The sequence below is a fragment of the Lissotriton helveticus genome, chromosome 1_1 (genome assembly GCF_964261635.1).
Source record: "Lissotriton helveticus chromosome 1_1, aLisHel1.1, whole genome shotgun sequence".
In the NCBI taxonomy this organism is placed as follows: Eukaryota; Metazoa; Chordata; class Amphibia; order Caudata; family Salamandridae; genus Lissotriton; species Lissotriton helveticus.
In genome coordinates, this window is record NC_136057.1 from 768,841,931 (window position 1) to 768,849,578 (window position 7,648).

The window sequence follows — 7,648 nt, forward strand, 5'->3', positions numbered from 1 at the left end:
CGGTAATTGCAAACACAACAATGATGGACAGAATGTGGATCAATGTGTTCACAGGGTGGTCACTCCTTGGCCACAAGGGAGATTCTCTTCCGTCTTCTGTGCAGCAGAATGTCGAAGTCCAGTCTTCTTCTGTATTTCAAGTTGATTCAGGATGATCTGAAGTCTCAGGACACAGCTCCCACTCTTATTCGAATCTGGGGGGCCGGATCACCTACTAGGTCCCTCCTCTGGGTGGGACCAGGAAGGGGGGTGGTTACACCCCCTTTCCTTTGTCCAGTTTCGCGCCAGGACTGGGGCTGGAAAGCCCCAGCACCGGTTTGAACTGGCCTATGCACAGGGACACCTTGTGTGCCCCAGGCATGTCTGATTCTTTTCAGCCCTGTCCTACCCAATACACAAAATCCTGTCTGGAGTGGTGCTAGCACCTCCCCAGGCAGGAAACCCTTTGTCCAAGCTGCCCTCGCTGGAAGGACTCCCAGCAGCAGGAGGTCAGACTTGTGTCTGTGGTGGCAGCATCCATTTTGAGATGCTAAGGCTCTGTTTAACTTTAACCGGGGTTCAGGCTAGGTACATGTCGTGTCCCTCTAGAAGGGTGGAATGCTACCCCCGTCACCAGAACTGGTGAGGGGGTAGTATTCCAATTCGTATGACACCTTACTCGACATGTTTTGATAAAGCCAAACCTAAGATAGCATTTAACCGCGAGGTTCATAATGCACTTAAGAGTATATGGTATGGCAATATCATGGAACAGCTAAAGGACATGGTTTCGAAAGCTGCAGACAGGCTCAGCTCATGCCAGAGCACCATCTCACATATTTCCAAGCACTCTGCCTCCAGGATTGATGAGGCCTTCCATAGGAGTGGCTGATAGGAACATATGTGTCCATTTTAGGTTAGGTATAGGCATACTACACCTAAGTAAGGGGTGGTTACACCGACTTACCCCAGCTGAGTGATCAGCCAGTTGTGTCAAATATGGAGGCCAGGCCAGGGGTGGCACAATACATGCTGCAGCCCCTGGTAGGCCTTGGAAGCACCTATGCCCTGGGTACCTGGGTACACTGTTACAGGGGCCAATAAGGTGAACCAGTTCCAATTTCGTTATGCACCTAAAGTACATGGGTTACAATTTAGAGAGAGAACAGCAGGCTGTGGGTCTGATTAGCAGGCCCACAGCCACATTAAGTCATAAACCAGTGAAGCAAAAAGCAAAAATTTGGGGTGACCATAGGATAGCAGACCCTACTCTCCTACACAACCCCCCCCCAAACGCAGGGACATTAGACTAACCTTGACCAGTTGTGTCTTCATGTTCTAAGTGGAAGTACCTGGAGAGACCATCTGCATTACCATGGTCAGTCCCTGGGCGGTGCTCCACTGTAAAGTCCATCCCCTGTAGGGAAATGGACCACCTGAGCAGTTTGGGGTTTTTACCCTTCATCTGAATAAGCCATAGGAGGGGCTTATGGTCGGTCTGAATCTTGAAGTGAGTGCCAAACAAATATGGTCTCAACTTCTTCAGGGCCCACACCACAGCAAAGGCCTCCCTCTCAATGGCTGACCAACGTTTCTCTCTGGGGGTCAGCCTTCTGGTAATGAAAGCAATGGGCTGGTCTTGACCATCTACATTAAGTTGTGAAAGCACAGCTCCCACTCCCAACTCAGAAGCATCTGTTTGGACAATAAACTCTCTTGAGTAGTCAGGACTCTTCAGGATAGGTGCAGAGCACATGGCCTTCTTCAGGTCATCAAATGCCTTTTGACAGTATTCTGTCCACTGAACCTTTTTGGGCATCTTCTTGGATGTCAGATCATTAAGAGGAGTCACAATGGACCCATAGTTCTTAACAAACTTCCTGTAGTACCCAGTCAGGCCCAAGAAAGCTCTGACCTGAGTCTGGGTAGTTGGAGGAGTCCAGTCCTTTATGGTCTGAATCTTACTCTCCAGTGGTTGAACTTGGCCTCCACCCACAAGGTGGCCCAAGTACACAACCTTACTCTGCCCTATCTGGCACTTGGTTGCCTTGATAGTGAGGCCTGCCTTTTGCAGAGCCTCTAGCACTTCCTTCAGGTGGACGAGGTGATCCTCCCAGGTGGAGCTAAAGACAGCAATATCATCCAGATATGCTGCACAAAAGTCATCCAACCCAGTAAGGACTTGATTCACCAACCTTTGGAAGGTGGCAGGTGCATTTTTCAAACCAAAGGGCATCACCACAAACTGGTAATGCCCACTGGGGGTAGAAAATGCGGTCTTGGCCTTAGACTCCTCAGCTAACCTGATTTGCCAGTAGCCAGCTGTCAAGTCAAATGTGCTCAAATACTTGGCAGAAGCCAATTTGTCTATGAGCTCATCTGCTCTTGGAATTGGGTGTGCATCTGTCCTGGTGACAGCATTGAGTCCTCTGTAGTCCACACAGAACCTCATCTCTCTCTTCCCATCTTTGGTGTGAGGTTTGGGGACCAGAACCACTGGGCTAGCCCAGGGGCTCTCTGAAGGCTCAATGACACCTAACTCCAGCATCTTTTGTACCTCAGCCTTGATACAGTCTCTGACATGGTCAGGCTGCCTGTAAATTTTGTTCTTTACAGGAAGACTATCACCAGTGTCCACCACATGGGTACACCAGTTAGTCTGACTGGGTGTCAGGGAGAACATATGTCGATATGACTGCAAAACCTGTCTACAGTCATGTTGCTGATGTTCAGTGAGGCTGCCATCTAAGGCCACACCATCAACTGAGCCATCCTCAGGGTTCTGAGTCAGCAGGTCTGGGAGAGGGTCACTCTCTTCCTCCTGCCCCTCATCTGTAGCCATGAGCAAGCCCATGTCTGCCCTGTCAACATATGCTTTCAGCCTGTTAACATGGAGCACCCTGTGAGGGCTCCTGGGAGTTCCAAGGTCCACCAAGTAGGTAACCTCTCCCTTTTTCTCCATGATTGTATGGGGTCCAGACCATCTGTCTTGGAGTGCTGCTGGGGCCACTGGCTCCAACACCCATACCTTCTGTCCAGGCTGGTACTCAGTCAGGACAGCCTTTTGGTCATGCCAGGCTTTCTGTAAGGCCTGGCTAGCCTCAAGGTTTTTGGAGGCCTTCTCCATATACTCAGCCATCCTGGAGCGGAGACCAAGTACATAGTCCACTATGTCTTGCTTGGGCTTTTTGAGAGGTAACTCCCATCCTTCCCTCACCAGACATAGGGGTCCTCTTACAGGATGTCCAAACAACAATTCAAAGGGGCTGAAGCCAACTCCTTTTTGTGGGACCTCTCTGTAAGCAAACAGAAGGCAGGGCAGAAGGATATCCCATCTTCGCCTGAGCTTCTCAGGTAATCCTTTGATCATGCCCTTTAGGGTCTTGTTGAATCTCTCAACAAGCCCATTGCATTGTGGATGATAGGGAGTGGTGAACTTATAGTTAACACGACATTCCTTCCACATAGCTGTCAAGTAACCTGACATGAAGTTTGCACCTCTATCAGATACTACCTCCTTAGGAAACCCCACTCTGGAGAAAACTCCAAGTAAGGCCCTGGCCACAACAGGAGCTGTTGTGGTCCTAAGTGGAATTGCCTCTGGGTACCTGGTGGCATGGTCCACCACCACCAGTATGAATCTGTGCCCAGATGCTGTAGGGGGATCCATTGGACCAACAATGTCAATCCTCACTCTTTCAAAGGGCACCCCCACCACAGGTAGTGGTATTAGGGGGGCCTTTGTGGTACCACCTGCTTTGCCACTTGCTTGGCAGGTTACACAGGAGCGACAAAACTCCTTTGTATCTTCTGACATGTGAGGCCAGTGAAAGTGACAGACAAGTCTGTCCCATGTTTTGTTCTGGCCTAGGTGTCCTGCTAAGGGAATATCGTGTGCCAAGGTAAGAAGGAAGCCCCTAAATTGCAGAGGTATGACCAACCTCCTGGTTGTACCAGGCTTGGGGTCTCTACCCTCTGAATAAAGGAGCCCATCATCCCAATAAACCTTATGGGTACCTTGAGCATTCCCAGCAGCCACAGCAGCAGCCTGCTGTCTGAGGGGTTCAAGAGAAGGACAGGATAACTGAGCCTGCCCCAAGTCTGCCCTAGAAGGTCCCCCTGTCCCCAGAAACTCAACCTGATCAGGTTCAAGCTCTATAGGGACAGTTCCTTCAGGGGTCTCAGAATCATCTTCCTGTGAAGGCTGATCCTCACTTGTAGGCATTTGGGAAGGCACAGCCTTTACCCTCCTGTTTTTCTTCTTGGGAGGTACTTGGTCCATTGTTCCAGGATCCAAGACCTGAGGTTCAGAGAGGCACTTTTTGGCCTGTGACCTGGTCACAGCAAGGACATGTGATGATATCCCTAACATCTCTGCATGAGTCCTGTACTCAACTTCTGACCATAGAGAGCTCTCCAGGTCATTGCCCAACAAACATTCTACTGGGAGATCAGCACTAACCACAACTCTTTTCAGGCCAGTTACCCCTCCCCAGGAAAAGTTAACAATTGCCACACTATGTGTAGTAGTGACATTGCTGGCATTGGTCACCAGGTAATTATCACCTGATATGTACTGTCCAGGGTCCACAAAGCTAGGCGTCACCATAGTGACACTCGCACATGTGTCCCTGTATGCTTGAGCCACTTTTTCATTAATTAAAGGTGTCTGTCTGTACTTGCCCAAATTATTGAGACTGACAGTAGGGGAGAAATCAATCTCCCCATCACAGATCAGAACAGCCTGTGTGGGGACTCTGACTAGGTCAGAATCTCCATCAGTTCCCAAGGTGATACCCACTACCCCCTTAGTCTGTGGTCCAACACTGCCAGCTGTACTAGTGGGTGCAGGTGCCTTAGGGGCTGCAGTGTTGGTGGCTCCACCCTTTTTACAATCACTTGTCCAGTGAGTGGTGTTTTTGCAAAAGCTACACCAGGGTTTTCTTTGACCTTCTTTCTTCTTCTTCTTGGAAGTTTGGGACCCACCCTCAGTATTAGTTTGGGGCCCTGTTGAAGACTTCTGGTCTTTAGCTTTCTGCTCCCCACCCTTCTGGTCTGTTTTCTTTTGGTCACCACCCTGGTTCTGGTTCTGGTTCTTTTGCTTAACTCTGGTTCTAACCCATTTGTCTGCCCTCTTTCCCAATTCTTGGGGAGAGGTTAGATCTGAGTCAACCAAATGTTGATGCAACTGCTGGTTCTGACAGTTATTTAACATCTGTTCTCTCATAAGCAAATTGTACAATCCTTCATAGTCTGTAACCTTACTTCCCAGCAACCAGCCCTCCAGAGCCTTAGTGGCACATTCAACAAATTCAGACCAGTCCTGAGTCTGTTTCTTCTGGGTATCTCTGAACATTAACCTGTACTGTTCAGTGGTTAAGCCTAACCCATCAATCAGAGCACTCTTCAGGACCAGGTAGTTTCTAGACTCCCCATCACTAACTGTGAGGAGTCTGTCTCGGCCTCTACCTTCAAAGGAGAGCCACAAGATTGCTGCCCACTGCTCCTGAGGAATCTGCTGTACTTTGCAAGCTCTCTCAAGTGCAGTCATCCACTTGTGGATATCATCCCCAGCTTTGTAGGGGGGCACAATCTTACTCAGGTTTCTATGGTCATAGGACCTGTCTATATCCTTAGGGATAGTGCTGCCACCAGTGGGTTCTAACCCACTCTCTCTAGGCTGCCTTGCTCTAGCAAGTTTCTCTTTGGCCAGGGCAACTTCTAATTCTTGTCTCTGGATCCTAAGTTCAGCCTCTCTCATTTTGGCCTCATGTTCCCTTCTCTGAGGGCTAGTCAACTCCCTTCTGGAGTTGCCATGAGAACCTCTAGAAACATGGGAAGTATTGGATTCACCTGAGTGATTCCTCCTCCTCCTCCTATGCTCCTGGTTAAGTCCATTTGGGGGTCTGAATGGGTTGGACCCACCTTCAGTCACAAATAAGCTTAAGTTAGCCTGGTTAAGCCTGCTGACTAACACCTGGCTATTTCCATCATCAGAATCACTTTCTTCCACCTCCTCCTCTTCTTCTTCCTCAGGCTGAGTATTCCCAGTGGTCTGGTTTTCCTCATCTATCTGGACGACAGGGGCAGGGGCATCAGAGTTATCATCTTCAGTGGGGGATCCTCCATCTCCAGTCCCTGAGGGGCCTGGTTTGGAGTCCCTTAGAGCTTCAGACTGGTCTAAAAGCTCTCTGAGGTGTCCTGCTGTAGGAGAAGGACCTGTTTTGATTCCTCTCATGGAACACAGTTGCCTCAGTTCCTTAAATGGAAAAGTAGCAAATTTGGATGGTGCCCTTGGAGGGTCACTCTCAACAGAGATGGGTCCAGTGGATCCCTCTGCTCCAGACATTGCTCTAGTGTGGTGGATGTGTTGCAATCTACCTACACTGGTGTTTTCCTACAAAACCTATCTAGTAGTTGTAGTCAGGGTGTGCTACTCCCTATCCTCTACAACAACTAAGTTCAGTAGAACTTAAGTATATCTAGTCTTGTTTTAGTGTACCTATCAGGTACCTGTATGATCTTTCAAATGATATTTTCAAAGATTGTAATGGTAAAACAACAGCAAGCTCAAATCCCAATCCGCTGCTCACCAATGTGAGAAGTTGGCCTGATATATGATGCTCACTAGTTCTAGTGATCACCTTGTATCATGCCAAGCAACCCTTATGGTGCAGGTTGTAAAGTCAACCTTATAGACAAGCTATCCTAGGGGTAGCATGGACTAAGCAGTCTTAGGCTAAACTCTATAAAGGCATGTGAAGCAAGCTGTTTTACCATACACAATCCCTTGAATACCAAATGAAAGGACACCACACAGATATATATTGAAAATATATATGGATTTATTACTACAAATATCCCTGATACTCTTTATGAGCACAGAAGCAAATGCGTTAAAACAAAACACAGTTTAAGTACACAAAAGTTGCACAATATGGATGAGTCCTAGGGGCCACCTAAACCATATACTAAAATAGTGGTATAAGAACCGCTATGGGGAAAGTGAAAAGGCCTAGGGCCTGGGGAATCGCCGGAGCTGTTCGGGACTAACAGTGAAGAAGTCGGGAAAGGCCCGCGGGACTCGGGAGCAGTGCGGAAAGTGCACGCTTTACCAATGCAATGTCAATGGTGCGTAAAAAGTACAAAGTTAGTTAGAAAGGAACCTTCCGAGTGACCTAGAAAGCTGAAACTTGAGACACAGACACTAGAGGTGTGTACCAGTGTGGGAACACCGGCGGAGCTGAGTTACCTCACCCACAGGAAGCGGGTGCATAGGGTCAAAGTAGTGTCAGGTTTCGTCACGCAGGTCGATGGTGCTTGGAGCTGGAGATGCTGCAGGCGGCTCGATGTGAAGAGTTCCGGTGGATCCAAGGGTGGATCTGAAGAGGTGAAGACCTGAAAGCAGAGGGGACAATGTTCAAAGTCACTAGCCAGTGACTACCGTGGAACCAGAGTGGAACCAGGCGATGTCGGGTGCAAACAGGCGTCAAAAAAGGCTTGTTACTCGGACCAGCAAGGTCAGAGCAGGTACTCCTTTTTAGAGGAGCAAGGGCAAGTCTGGAGCAACCAGACCCGCAGTGAAAGTTGTAGGTTTCGTCACCAAGATGGCCGCTAGCCACGTGGCAAGTGGCCGGGATGGCGCGTCGAGTGGCACGATGCAAAAGGG